Source organism: Excalfactoria chinensis, chromosome 10, assembly GCF_039878825.1.
Source record: "Excalfactoria chinensis isolate bCotChi1 chromosome 10, bCotChi1.hap2, whole genome shotgun sequence".
Taxonomy (NCBI): Eukaryota; Metazoa; Chordata; class Aves; order Galliformes; family Phasianidae; genus Excalfactoria; species Excalfactoria chinensis.
In genome coordinates, this window is record NC_092834.1 from 15754229 (window position 1) to 15773168 (window position 18940).

Below are 18940 nucleotides of genomic sequence, written 5' to 3' on the forward strand. Positions count from 1 at the left end.
ATAAGCAAGGTATTAACTAAAACCAAATACAGGAATTACTACACACTATTACCACTCAAATTTTACACTTAGGATGAAGCTTTGACCTCTTGCAATAATTAGTAAGCATAAAAGGAAGATAAATGTGCTAATAATAATTAACATATTTAAGATCTTCCCTTCTGAGCTGAAATATAAAGGAAAGGCACCACATTTCAGGGGAGAAAAGAAAATGATGTGTTAGCCACCCAGGGAGCTGAATTTGAATTATTCAGTGTCACTGAAGGGTCTCTTTAACCAGGAATTAATTCAGCCTGCAATCAGCCATCTCTAACACACTCATTTTTGAGACCTAAGCATCCCTGAATTAGCCAATTGTTCACATAGGTGAAAACATGAAAGGCTTGTTGCAGGCAATCATTAAGTACAACAAAAGATTCACCAAATTTGCTTTCTATTAAGAATACATTTCCTATCACTATGAACACAGACCACATTTCCTAAGGAAATAAGGACTTCCATTTTCAGTAAGAAATGAAAAAATGGCACTAGATGTGCACATGGGTATAAGCTAAATGGAACTAGACTATGAAGTGATAAGCTATAAATACGGTTTGTGTCTTCTTGTCACTGCAGCAAAACCATGACAAGTTTAAACACTCAAAGTAGAACCCAACTTTGCAGTTAATCCCAGCTTATTTTAGATATACAATCCCATGCCACCGACTGCACTGATGCACGAACAGTACCCAGACAGAACATTCACTAGCACGTCAAACGCAACAGGTATTTTGCTACAAACATAAAAACGTTTGGTTTAGTTGGTATTTCTTTCCACAATTTGTAGTGTATTCTATCAGCGATCCATGTGTATCCATTGAAGCATAAGGAACTGCTGTGTAACACTTCTTTCTTTCCAAAGCAGACTGTTTCAAAATGCCACAGCCAAATGAAATACACTATAGGGAGTACGAAGTCAAATCTGATTTTGAGTACCTATCTACATAAAGTGCCATGCAAAACAGAAGTTAAAATGAGACTGAACAGTAAATTTTGTAGCAAAAGTACCACCGCCTCCTTAATTACTAGAACGAGAGAAAAAAAAAACCAACAAATAATGAAAAGCTCTCCTAAAAGCATTTGGCTGGCTGTAAGGACTGTCGAATCTCTACAAATCCCTTTTCCAGGTTTTTATTACTGCAGGTCTTACTTCTCACTTTGAGGTAAGTGGGACAGCTTTGATCAACTACAACTACAAAGAACTACTTACTGAAGGCAAAAATAATCTAAAACTCTTTAATAATAGACAATCTCATCTTCAACACAGTCATAGGACTTCAGAATTTGCAAAAAAACAACCCCAACCCAGTAAATATCCCTTAATTTCTATAGAGAAATGGGGTGAGAGGATGACAATAATTCAGTATGGGGCTGAAGGGCAAAGCTGAAAGACTCCCTGGGCCCATGGACAGAGCACACACACAACTTCTCCAAAGGAATTTCAGTAGTCTCAGTTTTCCATTTCAACTCGGAAATTACAGGGGATACTCGAATTTGTCGTCCAAGAACTGCCTTCACACAGCTGAGCAAATTCAGCCCAGCTAACACAAGTCAACAGGAAGCTCCCTTCTAACATTCAGATTGTAAAAAGATTACTGAGAAAGTGTGTTTCCAACAGAAAGATTAATGCATTAAACTAAGGGGAGGTGGAGATGGGACAGAAGCCACACAACGTGATTATACTCTAGCTCCTTTTTCAGGGAGGAGACGGAAGGTAAGGAACCACTCTAGGCGACTCCAAAGAGATAACCAATTTCCAAAGAGATAACCGATTTCCTGCAAGGAAATGAGAGCTGAAGCAAAAGTGTGGTATTTCTTGGTTTGTTTTTAATTTTCAAATGAAGTTTTACTTTACAGCATAAATAAGTGGCAGAGAAGATCTGACTGGAGTAAGAAGCAAGGAGTCTAACTGCTTTTCCACTCCATGGCAAGGACATCCAGCTTAACAATGGATAGAAACCACCTAAATGCATGGAGCAATTAGTTGTAGGGGTTTTGCTTTTCTTCTTCATTACGATCTCCAACACAGTGCTTCAAGCTCACCGCCAAATGCAAGTAGTTACTGGTATTCTACCAGGAATTTTCATCCCAAGAGAAGCCTACAGGTATCTGACAGAAGGTATAAGCTGCCAGCCAGGGCACTGAAAGGAAAAGCTGAAACTATACACAACCAACTCAGAAGTGGAACTACACGTTCAAGCACAGTGATTCTCTGATGTCTGTGTATACTTCACGCTCAGTTATCACTGCACAGCTCAGTGCTTTCTTCTCCCTGTGTACAAGTACCAAACAGGCACTGTAAGGCAGGGATAAAAAGCAACACCATCCTTACATAAGGTGTAGTCAAATGCAGATGGTAAACCTCAGGAATACGCCTGGACATTGTCTTTAGATATCACTTGTCACAGCCCAGAGAGTTTCAAACCTGCAAAAATGGTTCTTCAGCCAACACAGTCACAAGTTTCAATAGTTTCTACAGCTCCAAGTCTATCCCTCCATTACCTTCCTTTTAACTAGCAGTAAGATGTCTCAGTAAGCACACCTGACTGCGCTTTTGCAAGCCTGCATTCAAATACAAATCAGAGCCTGAATTTTTTTTTTGTCATTGTTTCCTTCGAAATTCCAATCAGATTTTAAGAGCTTTTGCAAATGTTTCCTGGCCAATCAAAAATACCAGAAACATCGAGGCTTGTACTTGGTCAACCTCATTTCCACTAGTATCTCACAGTAAGACTGAAGGTAGGTTTAACTATCTGGTCACCATCACAAACTCCTACAGTTATGCATGCATGCAAAACAGAAAAGCTTCTTGTTTGAAGATGTGCAAAACACCAGATTCTTCTGCTCAGAAAAATCATGGCAAGCTACCTAGAGAAATAAAAGACTCCTGTCTTCTAGGATGCAATGATTCACCAGTAACTTAGTGCAGGGCTGCTGGAGAGAAAAAAAAAGCTGCATACTATCACTTATAAAAGGACTTGAGCACCCCTTGAACAGGAGAAAGAAATTCAACATTCTATCCAAATTCTACTTCAGCTAATTAGGTTTCTTTCTGCACTGTCAACTGAGCAAAATGTATTATTATTCATTTTCTGCATAAATAATGCATTATGTATAAAGCAATCAAAACCAGTTTCAACAGCCTACTCCCCAACAGCTACAAGATAAGCTCAACTAGGAAATTATTTTAGCATTTATGAAGGAGTAAGCCATAATATCCTGTAGCAAATAGAGTGGGAAAAGTGAAAAGATGTATTAGAAAGGTAATGAAAAAATATTTAACTACAAACCACAGGCTGCTACATTCTGGAAAGACTAAGTGCCACTTGACCAACCGCAGTCTGAGAACTAGGATGTATAACAACAGATGCAGCATCTTCATTCAGTACAAAAAAATATACTTTTCTTAACCCACTGACAGCTGCAGGCACATAGGAGATTATTAATGTGGTCTGAATTCAGTGCAGTCTAACATTGCCTACTGTCTGTTGTTAACTCAGGCTCGTTACAGTAGGAATAAAGCACAGACAAAACGAATCACTCTGGCAGAAATGCTCAGACTCTTACACTACAGAAGCTGAGAGCCTTGACTGTCTGCTAAGACTCCTGAAAGACCACCCATACCTGGAAGGTTTAAAACCTCCTAAAGGTCACAAGTTTTCACAGTTTCAGAAGCGCTTGGTCCCCTTTCTGCAATTAGCAATTCCAGCAACCTCTGTAAGATGCTGACAACACTGAACTTAATTTTACAGGAGCCTAATTACGAAAGCTGGTAAGACAAGAAGCTGGAACTCTATGCAGTTGAATCAAAGGCAGCAAATTTCAAAACTGAAGGATGTGCAAAGAAGTGCCTGTGACACCCACATGCCTGAATTCTATTTACTGCCTCGCTGTATCAACACAGCGCCTTTCCCCAGCGGATAGGGAAAGTCATTTCTAAACTGAGCACAAAGAAAAGCAGAGCTTTAACAGACAAGCAGATCTGTATCAATCTGAAGGACGGCTCTCTCCAGCATGTGTTCACTGCCACACTCTGTCTTTCCCCAGTTCACAACCATTCCATTTACTATTTTCAATGTGAGCACTTCTGGAGGAAACTGCTACAGGTCCTTTGAGCACTGTGTCACCTGGATGGTTTCTGAAAAGGATTAGAAAATGTAGTACTTGAACAGACAGCAGGCAGGAGGTACCACCATTTTCCGTACTGGTAAGAGAAGTGCAACCTCTATTTGAAACAGTGAGAAATAATTCCTGGGCACAGCCTGGAAAAATCAAGCTTTTGTGTGTTCTGCACAAAGCTCAGGAAGGATTTCACAATCAGAACAATCAGGTAATTCTACCAGCTCATCAGCAGAGTAACTCAGCTCATTCTCTGACAGACTGACTCTTCAATGGTAAGAGATTTAGGTGCTGTTAAAAAACACTTTTTCTCCAACGTTATATTAGTTCAGCTCTTGAGAGCAGTAGTTCTGTATACGTACCTGATTACAGGTCTGGAACATATGAAATCTTCTAAATATGACTGAAAAAAAATACACAATATGCTTCTCTTTCCTATCTCCCTGTAATGACAATGCAATTCCACTACAGAAGTGGAATCTCTTCAAACCTGGAACAGATTAGTTTGTAGCATAAGCACTTAGAATCCCTATAAACCATTTCATTAGCTCAAAGAAACATAACATTCTTACCACAAAACCTAAGTCCTTATCTAAGTTCAATATTAGTTATTAGTTCAATACTCCATCAAGACAATGAGACATTAAACAATGTGGTTATTTCTCCCCTGTAGTGTCAGCAGAAGCAGTGCACACCTCTAAGCTCTGCCACCAACTTCCCTCCTCCTCCTTCCTCTATTGCTATATGACTGTTTATATGGACATAATGATGTACCTGCAGCTGGGAATGTACTATATCAAAAAGTGCAACTGTGCTCTTTGCGCCTGTTGTAGGTCCCATGAAACACAAAGGAGACATTACTTTCAGAGTGACTTACATATGTTATTATTTGCATGTTATTGTTTTAATCCCATCTGACCTAGCAGCAGATAGCAGCGCTCCAAACAACATTTACATACTTTTTCTTAAAAGGTTTATTTAGAAACATATATACAAAATTCATTAAAATCCTGCCTTCAGAAATTAACTAAAAGTACAACATCAGCAGGAATCATTCCCAGGCATGTGTGCACTTGCATTCAAAAAGCAGCACGGATTTAACTACATCAACGCAACTCCTACAAATCCCAACGAGTGCTGACCTTCCCTTGAAGCTCCTACATTTTCCAGTTCTGAAACAACCCAGACAAAAAAACGTCAATAATACAAATTGCTTTTTGAAACTCTAAACCAATAGAGCTATTGGATATTTCCCAATCCATCCATTCAGAGGACAGCAATGAAATTAGCACAGGCCAGTCTCACTCTGGTGGTGTTTGCAGACAGCCATGGAAACTTCTGAAGATTTCTGCTTCCCAGGACATAATTACAACTATCACTACTACCAGAGATGCTAAGTTACCCCATAGGAGTGTTTCAGACTCTGTTAAACACCACACCTGGGTTCTCTCAAACTATTCAAACAGTCAGAAGCGCCAATCAATGGCATTACACAGCTCCAAAATGAAGACCAGGACTTTCTTAAATACCATTAGATAGGCTACAGGCAGAGACACTTCATGAACAACCTGCAGATCCCTCACATAAGGACAGAGTTCACCCAAGTCTTCTCACAGGCCAGCAATGTAAAACCTATGAACAACACAAAACTTAGAAGATCCTCCTCGTTGCTCATGGACAGGGCAAACTGCGACACTTAAAATTAACACTAACAGAACATAATGACACCTAGTTATTTGTTCAGTATTTCAGAATCACAGGATGGTTTGGGCCAGAAGGGCCCTTAAAGATGATCTAGTTCCAATGCTTGCTGCAGGCCGAGACACCGCTGCTCAAACCAGCTGCCTAGAGTCCCATCCAGCCCAGCCACAGCTCCTATGGTGAAACAAATCTTCATTTGTAACTTTGAACGGTTATTATTACTATTATTGTTTTGAGTCTGTAGGTTTTCTGGAGGGAGCATGCAAGGGAGACAGATTTGGGCTCAGACTTCAGCAAAAGGATCTACCTAGGGAATCTCTGCTCACGAAGTACCAGTTATGCCGTGATACAACCGTCAGTGCAACAAGTGTCACTCTTCTCCGGGTCTACAAAAGAAAGCAAATAATAACAATTTGCTCTTTGCTTAAGGTTAAGAGGTTGTGAGAAAAACACTTCACCAGAAGATTCTTCTTTGTGAAGGAGATGTAGGCAGAAGCTGGAAAAACAATTCAAAGTAAGCATAAGGAAGGAGCAACAACAGTGGATGCTGGGACCAGTAGAGATATCCAGCACATTGACTCGTGTGTTTCACTGTATTTGGCCAATTGGGTTTTTTTTTTTTAAATGAATGAAGAACAATTTGCTGTAACAACCATTCCTACTTTCTCATTTAGGTCCTTGCTGTATTGCTGCTCCAGATCAGTAAGACACACTTTTTTTCACCTTGTACCGTCCATCTCCTATTACCTAGCATCTCTCTTTTTTTTCCCCTGCTTCTGTGTATTTGGTGTGTGTTTAGCTTCACTCCTCTAGTCCTGTGTAGTAATTTCATTGCAGTGTTAGCATTTTCTAGCTTACCATTTTCTCCTTTTTGCTCCCATGACTGTTACGCACAGATTCCCATTCACCTCCTACCTGCCGTTAACAGTGAAATCAGACTAAACATACTGGCCAAGAAGACCATTTCAGGAGTATCATTTCATACACTGGATTGCAGTAATTTTGCTGTGAGTAAAACATCAATGTCTGTATGCAGTAAAACAAGGGGTAAAGTAACAGAGGTAGGTTGAGGAAGAAGGAAGAAATTCCTTTCTCAGAAGGTGGTGAGGCACTGTAACAGGTTACCCAGAGAAGCCGTGGATGCCCCACCCCTGGAAGCATTCAAGGAATGGAGAAAACCATCTACAAACCCCTTATAACTTATCCCTGATTTAAGCAGAAAGGCAAACCGTATGATCTCCAGCAGTGACTTATGACCTGAATTATTTGATCGTCCTCTTACCAAGTCTGCGATTAATTTTTCATCTGTGTAAAACAGTGAATCATATCTTGTCATTCTATTCTTTAATATGTGGGCTGCTCAAAAAGTAATGCCTCCTATCTCATTACACTGGTGGTGTGGCAGGTTGACCCTTCTGCTCCATTTTGTTGCCAAGTGAGAGATGGCAGCAGAGAGCACTCTGACACAACGCCGTCTGACATGGAAGTGTGGGTGAAACAAAGGGGTGGAATTAAATTCCTCCACGTGGAAAAAATGGCACCCACTGACACACGCTGAACACTTATAGAGACCAAGTGATGTGAGCAAGTGACACAGTGGGTGATGCGTTTCAGCAGTGGTTGGTGACAGCAGGTCAGCTCTGCTGATGCAGATTCTTAAGCGCGGCATGCAGGCCCTTGTTCATCACTGACCAAACTGCACAGCTAATCACAGATATACGGAGTTGGAAGGGACCCATAAGGACGATGAAGTCCAACTCTTGGCTCCACGCAGGCCCATCCAAAATTCAAACCTTATGTCTGAGGGTGTTGTCCAAAAGCTCCTTACACTCCAGAAACTTGAGAACACTGCCCTGGGGATCCTGTTCTAGTGCCCAGCCAAAGTACAATCATAAAATGGCTTAGGTTGGAAGGGACCATGAAGATTACTGAGCTCCAACCCCCTGTCACAGACAGGGCTGATGCCCACCAGATCAGGCTGCCCAGGGCCCCATCTAACCTGGACTTGAATGCCTGCAATAATTGGGCACCCACAGCTTCTCCAGGCAGCCTGTGCCACTGCCTCACCACCCTCTGAGTAACAAATTGTTTTCTAACATCTAACCTGAACTCCCCCTTTCAGTTTAAAGCCATTTCCCTTTGTCCTACCACCACCAGACCATGCAAAAGTCTGCCTCCCTTCTGCTTATAGGCTTCCTTCAAGGACTGGAAGGCCAAATGAGGTCTCCCCAAAGCTTTCTCTTCTCCAAGCAAAACAAAGGCTGAGCGAGCTGGCTTTCTTCATAGGAGAGGTGCTCCAGCCCTTCAATCAATAGTCTCAATCTAATCACTTACACTTAAAAACCAACACAGCATAAACACTTCTATTTCTGTTGTACACTGTCTGCAATAATTTAAACTGAAATCATCTAGTAGTGTTATGGAGCTCTGCGGATCTGCTGTAGTTCCCATGGAAATAAATAGGAGGCACAACTTTCAGAGCAACCTAAGTACAACAGAGCCCATTTTTACTTCGATACTAAACAAAGAGCAAGAAAATGGACTCAAAGCTAGACTGGAACTTAAATGCAAACTAACAAGTTATTCACTTAGCGTTAGTAGTTCCATTCCTCGACTCAGAGTACAATCAGTACTCAAAACTAAAGTTGTGTTACATAAAGTCATGCACTTGTAGGGAAATGTTTGAGGATAACATCTCCACGTTAAACCCTGCTGAAAGCAAAAGAAAATCAAAATATTTTTCAAAGTTATCTCCAGTAACGAAGATTCCAACTGTAGGCTGTTCTCTACGCAGCAAATTAATTCCAGCTTCCAGCAGAGAACACAATTGCTTTAGCCACCCGAATACAGTCCCCATCAGCTCGATGTCATCAGGTCGATCACAACAGGCGGTCAAGGCCAGAAAATATACCTGGCCAGTTCCCAGGCCACAATTACACTTGCTGTGGACTGGCAAATTCCACAGCCGCTGGGTTCCAGGCTCTTTTTTTTTAATCCTTGGACATTACATGGCTTACTGTGAAGTTACTGTGCTGCAAAATAAGCATCTGCAGCTTCTTCAGCAGCCGTTGGAGAGTTTCATTTTACAAGGTTTAGATGCTTCAAAGGAGAAAACACCTCCTGCATTCAAAGGTATTGTTATGAATGTCACCACTATGAAGACAGAAGAGAACAAAACCTGCTGGCAATAGCAGGGCTTGAGTGCTTCTGAGGAATAATCACAAGAAAGCAAATGGTGAGCACTGTGTTGCTTGTGTGTGGAAGATTACTCTGGCAACAGGAAGTTACACCAGCAAGATACAAAGGCGCCCTATATATAACCAAAATAGATTTGTGAAGATTAAAAAGTCAAATAAACAACAGACAACTGAGCATCACTACAGTATCTAAATGAAGCTTGTTTTATTGAGCAGATAATGGCTTCATAACAACCCATGATCAGAACTCAAATGTCTGTTCTACCAAGTTCTCCTGGCAATCCATATAATGCTTACGCCTCCGTCCCTTTTAAGTAAAGAGGCTCTTCTACCCCACAATCATTTAAAAAAATTACATGAGAAACCGCAAGGAAAATAGAACACTGAAAGGGAACCCTAATAAAAGTATTCAAGTGTATGTTCCATTCATTTTAGTACCCCATGTATCACGACTAATTTCACATAGAGTTTATCCCATCTGCAGCACCACTCCAGCTATCCCTGACACTTCAAACCATGCAGGCCATGGCTGCAGGCTTCCTTTAAAACCAATTGCCTATCTGAAATAACATCCAACTGACATTTTAGGCCACTTAAAAGCCTTTCCTAATTAACTAATACCCATTTCTTTCAGTTTTGAAATAAGAGAAGGAAAAGCTTTCACTGCTGAGCTATTGTTCAATTCGAGGACTAAATGAAATTAAACAAAACAACCACCACCCACCAAAAGTAAGCCAAAAGACTTTATATCCCTATTACTCTTAATTAACAACTAGGCAGACCTCTCAGTGACTGCGCAAAGAAACATGGGAACCCTTGGTATTAAGGCAATGAACGAGATGTACACAATACATTTGAACAAGAATGTATGAGCAGAGAGGGAAGTCTCAGCCATGCACGGGTTTGTTTATACGTGGAGAGAAGGAGCCCAGATGTTTCATTCTAAAGGAAAGACAACTGCTGTGTGTAGCAGTACAGGAGACTGGCCATGTCCTTCACCTGTCCCACGGCATTTTAACATTGTACAGCTTTTAATCCTCCATACGAAATTAACAGATTCCTCTTCAGATACTGGGAAGCTGTAACACGCTGACCAGGTTCACAGCCTACCTTTCCAGATTCAATGTCTATTATATTTTCCCATAATTATGTGAGACTCAGCCCTGAGATCCACATCCTCTGCAGCCCCACATTCCTGAGCAATGAAGAAGATGCGGTTGGTATGGGACCTCCACAGAGCAGTGTTAACTCAGGATGCGTAAGCTTAGTTTATACCAAAACTCAAGGCTTTAACGGTATAGAATGCTCAGCTACGCTACCAATTTGATCAGCATCACCACATAATACGTGCACACATATATATCAAACAGTGCATGCTAGTGCCAAGGAAGACGCCTATGAAGCAAAAAGCAGCAGAGATGTGACACAAACAGGTCTGAAATTGAACATAAAGATGCATTCACTGAAGCAACATACACACATATCCACTGCAGACTGCGAAGGAGAGAGACTAACAAAGGGGTTCTGCCGCTGACAAACATGGAGAGCTGCCTGCTCTAAAAGCAAACCGAAGCGCTCCGTTTTAAAAACAAAACCGCCACGTTAGGCTACAAAACATGTCAGCCTTCACACACGAGCGATTTTCCACCGCTGCCAATAGGAGCCGGCACGTAAGGCACGGGGAGACGGCGGGGCTGGCGTTGCGCTCAGGAGATGCACACACACCTACGGCCGCGCGCGGCTCGGTGAAGGCCGCTCAGCTGAGGAACGCAGCCCGCGCCGCGACCGCGCTCGCGGGGCCCGACGGCCCGGACTGGAAGCAGAACGCGGGTTGTGTGCGCCCGGAGCGGTGCGCAGGGGCGCGGGGAGCCCTCCTCTCCCTTTCCCCTTAGGACGGAGGCTCTCCATCAAGCTCAGAGCGGCTCGGTGCCACCCGCCCGGCCCCACCTGCCGCCCCTCCGCCCATCCCCGCCGCTCCGCTCCCCTCCCCGCCCCGCCGTCGGAGCCGCGGCCTCCTCGATCCCTCCGACCTCCTCGATCCCCCCAGACTCTCCGCGGCGGCGCCGGGACTCGCCGAGGCAGCGGCTGCCCCCGGCCGCACCCCGCGAGGCGCCGCGTTCTGGTGCGGAGCGGCGCTGAAGAGAGCCCCCCCCCCCCCTCCCCCCGCGACGCGCTCCTCAGGGCCGCCCGTCCCCAGCCCCCGGCGGCCCGCGGCCGAACGCTCACCGGGCAGGGGCGTGCGGGCGGCAGAGCTCGGTCCGGGGACATGCGGTGAGCCCCCCGCGGGCGGCCGCGTCCTTCCTGCGGCTGCGGCTTGTCAAAGAGAAAACATGACGCGGGCAGGGAGGGGGAAGGCGGCGCCGAGATCTCGCGGGGCCCGCGCGCGGCTCTCGCGAGACTCCGGCCGCTCCCCGCCCCCGCGCGCAGGGCCGCTCCCCGCCGCCCGCTCCGCACCTGCCGGCTGAGAGACCGGCTGCGGGCGGGGAAGGAGGGGAGGCCTCGAGGCGAGCAGGGGGGAACGGCGGCCTCGGTGCTGAGCCGAAAGGAGAGAGAGAAGGGAATAGCGAGCGTTACCGTGGGTTGAAATTCTGGGTCTAAAACAGAAATAAAATGTGCTTCCCATCCAGAATCACAGCCCAGAGAGGCACACCCTGTGAGATCTGCAAGGCCACTCTAGCAGGAAACCTAATATTATGACAGCATGATGTGTGAACTGGAGTATAATGAACAACTTTGGTTAAATAAGCAGAAAAACCGATAAGAGAAGCAATGGAGAAACATCTGTACAAAGAGCAGTTCATCACATTGGGTACACAAGCCTAAGACAGGCAGAGGATGGGAGCCTGCAGGAACGCAGGTGGGATGGATCCAGGGAACAACCACACGGCATCTCTTCCACCTGGAGAGCCAGAGGCCGGCGAGTGGAACTGGAGGCATTGGGTGTCAAACTCCAAACAAGTGAGCGATCATTTCTTCACGGATGGAATTGAGCTTTCCAACACCGTGCCACAGAACACCGAGCTGCAGAGCTTATGTGAGATCAAAAAGGGACTGCTTCCCCAGGCATCTGCTGACACATTACGCTCATGGACCAGCATTCCCCTATTCCCCCTCAAAAGCTTCTTAAGAATTCATTATTATTTGCTGCAGAAAACACAAATGTCTTGCTTGGAAACTACAGCCTCAACCACCCAAGCTACAAAGACTCAGACAAAAACCACCTCTGTTAGCAGCTTCTCTGTGCAGTATCCCTGCACCGAGACATGGTAGAGAAGGTCTATTCTTGCTCAGGAAGCCTGCAGTTAAGTTTTACAGCTGTGAGCGGACTGGCTGATCTTCTGTCTAACACCATGGTCAGTGTCTGCTATGAATCAGCATTTCCTCATTGGTAAGGAAACATCACCAGAAGGCAGTGTGAACTATCAGAACGTTGGAAAGCACTCTTTAAACATTTTAAATGTGGATGCGTTGTGAGAAATAAGAAGTTTATCAGATACATCAAAATGCAGTACGCTCAGCAATGTCCTTTAACCACCTCCACATAGATCTGCTGATCCTCACAACAGAAGTGGAAGGAAAGCAGACACTGAGCAGTGCTCCTCAACATGCCAACATGCCCCACACCCACATGCTTACACGAACCACAGCGTGGACACAAACCTTATCATTAACTGCAGGTTTTTATTGCTTGCAGGCTCTATCACCAGCCAAGCGCTGTACAGAACTCAAGGAGCTCCTTAAGTTTGCAGACACTTAAAATACTGTCAAATCGTGCATACGTTCACATGAGGTTTTGCTTTTTGCTGCTGTCTTTGTTTTTTCGTTAAGTTCTGCCGGAGCCCTTCAGCCATCTCACAGCATTGAGAGCCTATGACTTTTGTCTTGAAATCTGGCCACATGCAAATGTGTCTGTATTTCTACAGGCTCGCCCTTTTTGGAATCTACAGAGTTACGGTGGAGATATGATTGCAGCCAGTCTCCAGGCTGGGACCTGAAGTGCCAAGAACACAAGAAGAGCCAAGGGAACAAGTTAACAGCAGCATGTTCTAAATTGACCGTCTTCCTATCATTTCAGAATGTATTTTTAAGTGTGTAGGATGACTCGAACAGTATTCAAAGTACCTAATTCTCTACAATGCCTTGAGAAACCATTTGCCGTGTATTTGTGGTCATTATTGTTTAGAAAGCATGCTGCCAAATAAAGAGGGGAGGAGCAAGAGGAGCAACAAAAATAAAGGATTTCCAGCTTAGCATCAATAAAAGCTTCGTCCCCTCGAGTCCTGCGTCCCAAGGACCACTGCAATTTCTCCTTTGGAATCCTCATATAAAGCTTGTTTTATTAGGTAGCAACTATTAAAATTATCTTAAAAGCAACGCCATCATCCAAACTAAAAAAGCCTAGCATGTCTCACTGCTTTAAAAGAGGTGGTTTATTTCCAGTCAACATTTTCTATTGTGTGCTAAGAAGTCTATGAACCTCCACAAGCTTCTAAGCTTTATCTTCCTGTGCAACTCAGGCTGCTGAATATACAAGCTCACAAATATGAAGTAGTCTATGGCTAGAGAGAAAAACAGATGGGCAGGCTGATCAAGAACCATCTCAGATTTAAGTTATGTTCTTTAGGATTGTAAGCATTGCCTCACCTTTAAGGAAGGCTGCACACAACTTCCTCACTGCCCACTCCCCACCTGCCAGAAAGTTCTAATACCCAATTTAAAAGCCACAGCAGTAAGCACAGTGACACCGTGAAATGATAACAGGATTTTCAAAGTCTCAGACGGCATCTAGAAGTGACTTACACGGTTTCTCTGGGAATTCAGGAGGACTCTTTTAGCACCCACCCACTGAAACACCGCCTGAGATACTGCCTGCACTTCCAGCCAGCTGGCACTCAGGACTTCTCTGACCCACAGAAATTCCAGGATGGCAAATGATACAGGATGAGGATTACAACCTCCTTGTAATAAAGCAGAGCTCCTGAGAAACCAGCTGAAGCCACCAGGATCCATAGGTCTAAAAATAAGGATATAAAATAAGGGTAACAAGCTCTGTGTTCTCCCTGACTTTGCCTACAGTTGCCACTAGGTATCTGCTACCTCAACTGAGATATATAGCATTTCTATCCTTTGGAAATGGAAGAGGTTCCTGAAACTCTTTAGAGCACATCAGAGGGAAGATGAGCTCTGCAGCCATCTGCAGCTTCAGATCTGCAGGGGAAAAAAATAAAAATAAGAAAAAAAAATTCCTTTATGGGAGAACTCCAGATAGAGACCAAGAAGAACAGAATCACAGCTCCTCACTGGCAAACAGCATTTGTCTTCTCCCCCCTCCTCACAGCAAGATTAAACCTCTCAAGTCTAAGTCCCCTGGCTGTCTTCTTTCCCAGCTTTGCTTGGTCTTCTTCTAGTGCTCAGGCCCACAGGACCTGTTTTTTTCCACTTATCATTTCCTATTATTACTTTCTTTTAAAATAAATCTTAAATGCATCATTTTATAATCCTATCAAACGTAATTTCATCCCAGACGATCATGAGAACAGAATGATAATGGGAGAGCTATGTACACTATAACAGTTACTTTTTCTAAAACCAATTATTACCCTTTGTTTAGCAGCCACGTTTCACTCCTGATTTTCTCTTCCAACACAGACATGATACCAGGACTATGACCACTCTCATTATTCTTGTACTTTTCTTTGGTAATGCGATGTCTAGGACTCATTAAACTGAGCTATTTATACAGGGCTTGCTCATAACCACTTCTTCACAGTACAAGGTTAACTATGGATTGTTACATAAAAATGGATTTACATCTGAAATCTCCCAGTTAACTGCGTTTTGCTTTTCCTGACTTTTTTTTCCAGCAGACATTGCTAACGTTGGCATGTCTTGCTGTTGTCATGGCAATGAAAGGGGGGGGGTCTATATGTTTTTGGATGTAACTCAAATCATTTTGTATAGAAATGGGCCAACAATTAGGAGAACAGGTACTGGATTGTTCACTGGCAGCACAGAAGCAACTGGCTTAAAGGGGGAAAAAAAGGAGAGCACCTGAAGTGTGTGAGAGGCTGAACATATCTTCTGTCTAATCAAGGAGCATATCAAACTGCTGTTCATGACCCCATCTTGCAATTAGGTCTGCGTGGGTAGAATTTTGTCAGTTGGAAGCAATACTGAAATCACAGTGATTTGCTTTTGCAATTACATAACCAAACCAGGGCCCAGATTTGTTGGAATAAGTGCTGCTCTTATTGTTCAGAAATACATGAGGAGAGTCTTACTATATACTCGTCTCAATAAAGAAAGGTCATGCCACAATCACTCCTCTGTAAGGGCTCATTCACAGACAAGACACGTCCAATGAATTCACAATTCACACAAGGGAAAAGAAAGAGAAACATATTTTAGAGGGTCAAGTTTACCAATGGCAGACAAAGGAAGGAGTCAGCCGCTGTTCAGGTGTGCAAGGAGCAGTTGTGACCATTAAGAAACACGCCTATAGCCAGCCTACATCACTCTGAAACGTACAGAAGATCTGACTGCTAAACTAAAAATACCAGACACCCATGTCTTCTGTACGTTACTCATCACAACACTTGCTCTTTTACTGTGCATCTAAGGTATATGAAGGAAGCTGTTATGAGAACATTTTGCCTGTGCAGGCCTGCCAGGAGTGGAGGCACTGATATATCACTGATATATATGCATCTGTGTCACTCAGTAATTTCATTTTCTGACTCATATTTTGGATTGTCAGTTCTTCCGCATGACACTTCTTGTTCCTACCAAGCAGAGCCGTGCTAACTGCTATTTATCAGAAAGTAATCTACAGCCACATCCACACAGCCAGCTGGCCCTCACTGCAGTACAAACCCATCACTGCCACATTGTCAGCACTTCTCAGAAGCTGGAGGTCGCAGCTGGCTGTCTCACTTCCCTTGTCCCCCTAGGGATCCCAGCCCACTGAAATTCAGAGTAGGAGCCACTCTGAAGTAACTCACATTAACCATCTGTCTATCGCCTTCTCTTCCTTTCTTTATCTTGGTTGGGAACTTTTTCACGTGGTTAAAAGTCAGTTTCTGTGAAGACGCTGTTCTGTGCCTCAGGCCAAAATGATCAAATCAGAGAACAAATGGGAAAAACAAACAGAAAACAGGAGTTTGCACTGGAAGGTGATGGATGAGGATGTAAAAGGGACAGCACCTATATCTGAACAACTGAACAACATTGAAATTCATACACAGTACTAATTCCAATCTAATGTATGCATGGATACATAGCACTCAGTGTATGTATTATTAAAACCTCAAATTAGCAATTTAAGTAAGCTCAACATGACAGCGTTCAGTGCACAGCCAAAATGTACCTTAAATGATTTGTGCTCAAAATGCTGTGCATAAAGACACTAGACAGAGTCAAAGTACCACTTGTGGGATTGCCTCTCCCCAGCTGCATCTTATCAGCTCACAACATCTATGAGGCCTTAGGAGCAAGATTTGGTTCTCCGCTGTTAAGCACCACCATTGCACAACACTGTAGTTGTGTCTCAACTTCATATCCCTTTAGCAATACAGTTACGAAAGAAAACAGCACTTGTTAAATTGTTTTGTTCCCCCCCCATGTATTCTCTCCTACTCGGTGAGTGAAAGCAAAGAGAATCTCTGGATGGAAATAAGGGAAGATGCAAAACTGAGCTCTAAATCACCCAACTCTGGTGTCACGTGGATGTGAACAGACCGAGCCCATCTGTCCCTCTACTTTCAAAGCCCAAAGAGGTTATCCAGCTACCATGGCCCTGGAGCATCAGAAGCAAACAGGCTCGTTAGCCTTGGCAGGACACTGGGGGGATGAACGGGAAGAATGCCAGCTGTAGTACGCAAGAGACATGTGCCTGTACACATTAACTGAATGCACAGTAAACTCACTGCTGGTCAAAAAAGGAATAGCCACAGCATTTCTTAAAGCTAATATTTACAGAGAATTGCATCACATGAAACTGGACTCGACATCGAAAAAAAATACCAACAACAAATGCAAATTTCATGTTTTACCATAATTCTTTCACGCAAAGTGCTGTGCACCATTTCTTTCAGCAGGAGGTCATTTAGCTTTACAAGTCAGAACATTATTTTTAATAAACATTATCATTAAGCCCAGGAAAAGTAAGCATTTCCCTTCACTTGTGATTGCTGCCATTCACTGCTGAAGACTCATCATAAAAGCAGTAAAGCCACCCCTAGGAGTAGCAGTGTTCAAACATCACCGTTTTGCCAAGAGCCGGGGAACCACATGAAACGGGAAGGCCCAGAAGTGATTGTAACACGCCTGTGCAGCACACTACAACACACTGCTCAGCAGCATTAAAAATTAGGGCATCTCGTTTTTCCACTAGGAGGTCATTCTTCACAAAAAAAAAACGTTTCCCCACAATATTCCTCTATTTATATCTTTCATCCCTGAAATCCCTTTTGAACACAAAGTACAAAAGCGACTCGTTTATATCTGAGTACATCAATTTTCAGAACTCTAACAGCCGAGTCACACCTTCACTTAAGCTCCTTTCATTTTCCTCTTTCCCTAAGCTACTTCCCTAGTCCCTAAATTCTTTTTTGACCCTTCTTTGGCTTCTGCCAGTCTTCTCGAGTCATTTGTATTCTTCCAGTCTCTAAAAGAAAGTAAATATTCTGTTCTAACTGTTGTCTGGAAGCTGCACAATGAGGAATTATTATCCTTCTGCTTTCAGGAATCAATGGCCGCTGTGTAAGGCTAAAAGCAGCTTTTCTCTTCCCATTGTTCTCATATTTCCTTCCATTCCATTGTTCTTGCTTTCCTTCTTTTCCCCAGGAAGCACCACAACCACATGTAATACCCTCCACACCTTCACTTCAAGGTGTCAAAATGTTTTGGATGCGGTGCTCAGGGACAGGATTTAGCAGAGGGTTGTTAGAGTTAGGGTAGTATGGTTAGGTCACGCTTGGACTCAATGATCTTTAAGGTCTTTTTCCAACCTGAGCAGTTCTACCCTATGATTTTCCATCAAGAAGCATCTTTCCCATTGATGGGGAAAATACAAAGTGCAAAGAGATCCATCTTACCCCAGTATATTTAGCACAGGCCACATTGCAGCACGTTACCCAATCCTGTACTTTCACAAGAAAATTCTTGCTTACGTTGGTCAGTCCAGAAGGAGATGGGTGAAGAAGTTCAAGCAGAGTTTTTGTTTCTGTTCCACGGCACTTCCTGGGCTGTTACCACTGCCATATCACACTGCTGCCAGGCAAATAAAGCTCCTGCTCACAGAAACTGGTATGGAAACTTAAAGGTCACCTTCAAAAGGAGCAGTGAGAAGAAATCTTTCACATGGAACATTGCCAATATTTTCAGTTCAGAGAATGAAAAAGTGAGACCCAGGCAGATGACAACTTTCCCGAGGCTACTCCTGAGCCTGCTTTAACTCCTGCCTCCACAACTCAGTATCAGATTTAACCCAAGAGCTCAGAGGTGCTTCCCACCTAGCTGAATTTGTACGTGCTGTGAAGCCCTGGGCTTTACCTTCAATCACAGAGCAACGTGCAGGCACTTTCCTCCTTGCCATGGCTGACTGGGCCCTAAGTCATCCAGAAAACAGATGAGGCAAAACAGTTTTACTGTAAAATACTAATAAATAGCTCAGCCAATCAGCAACTCCGTAAGAGATCAACGTGGGCATGCTGATTAGGGGGTAACCTTGTCTATCATAACCTATGTATGCTGTTAAATGACAAGGATTGATGCAGTGTACACAAATAAAGAGGCACTTCTTCCTATCATCTGTTCTTCTACTGCTGGCTAGAGGCGCGCTGTTCTCTTGATAACTGCATTTACTTACAACACTCCTGTAACCC

General features: G+C 43.6%; 1 protein-coding gene across 9 annotated transcripts in view; it reads right to left on the bottom strand.

Annotated features, from left to right (window-relative positions):
- Positions 1-18940, bottom strand: part of HERC1 (HECT and RLD domain containing E3 ubiquitin protein ligase family member 1) — a 107763-nt gene that overhangs the window by 79480 nt on the left and 9343 nt on the right. For 5 of the 9 annotated variants that reach the window (XM_072346011.1, XM_072346010.1, XM_072346009.1 and 2 more), the window contains exon 1: positions 11283-11418. The exons of 1 other annotated variant lie outside the window; for it this stretch is intronic. The gene's annotated coding sequence lies outside the window, so the exon portion shown is untranslated. Of the gene's footprint in view, positions 1-11086; positions 11159-11282; positions 11419-18940 lie in introns of those variants that run through there. 3 more of the 9 variants (XM_072346012.1, XM_072346008.1, XM_072346007.1) reach the window with 2 other exon arrangements.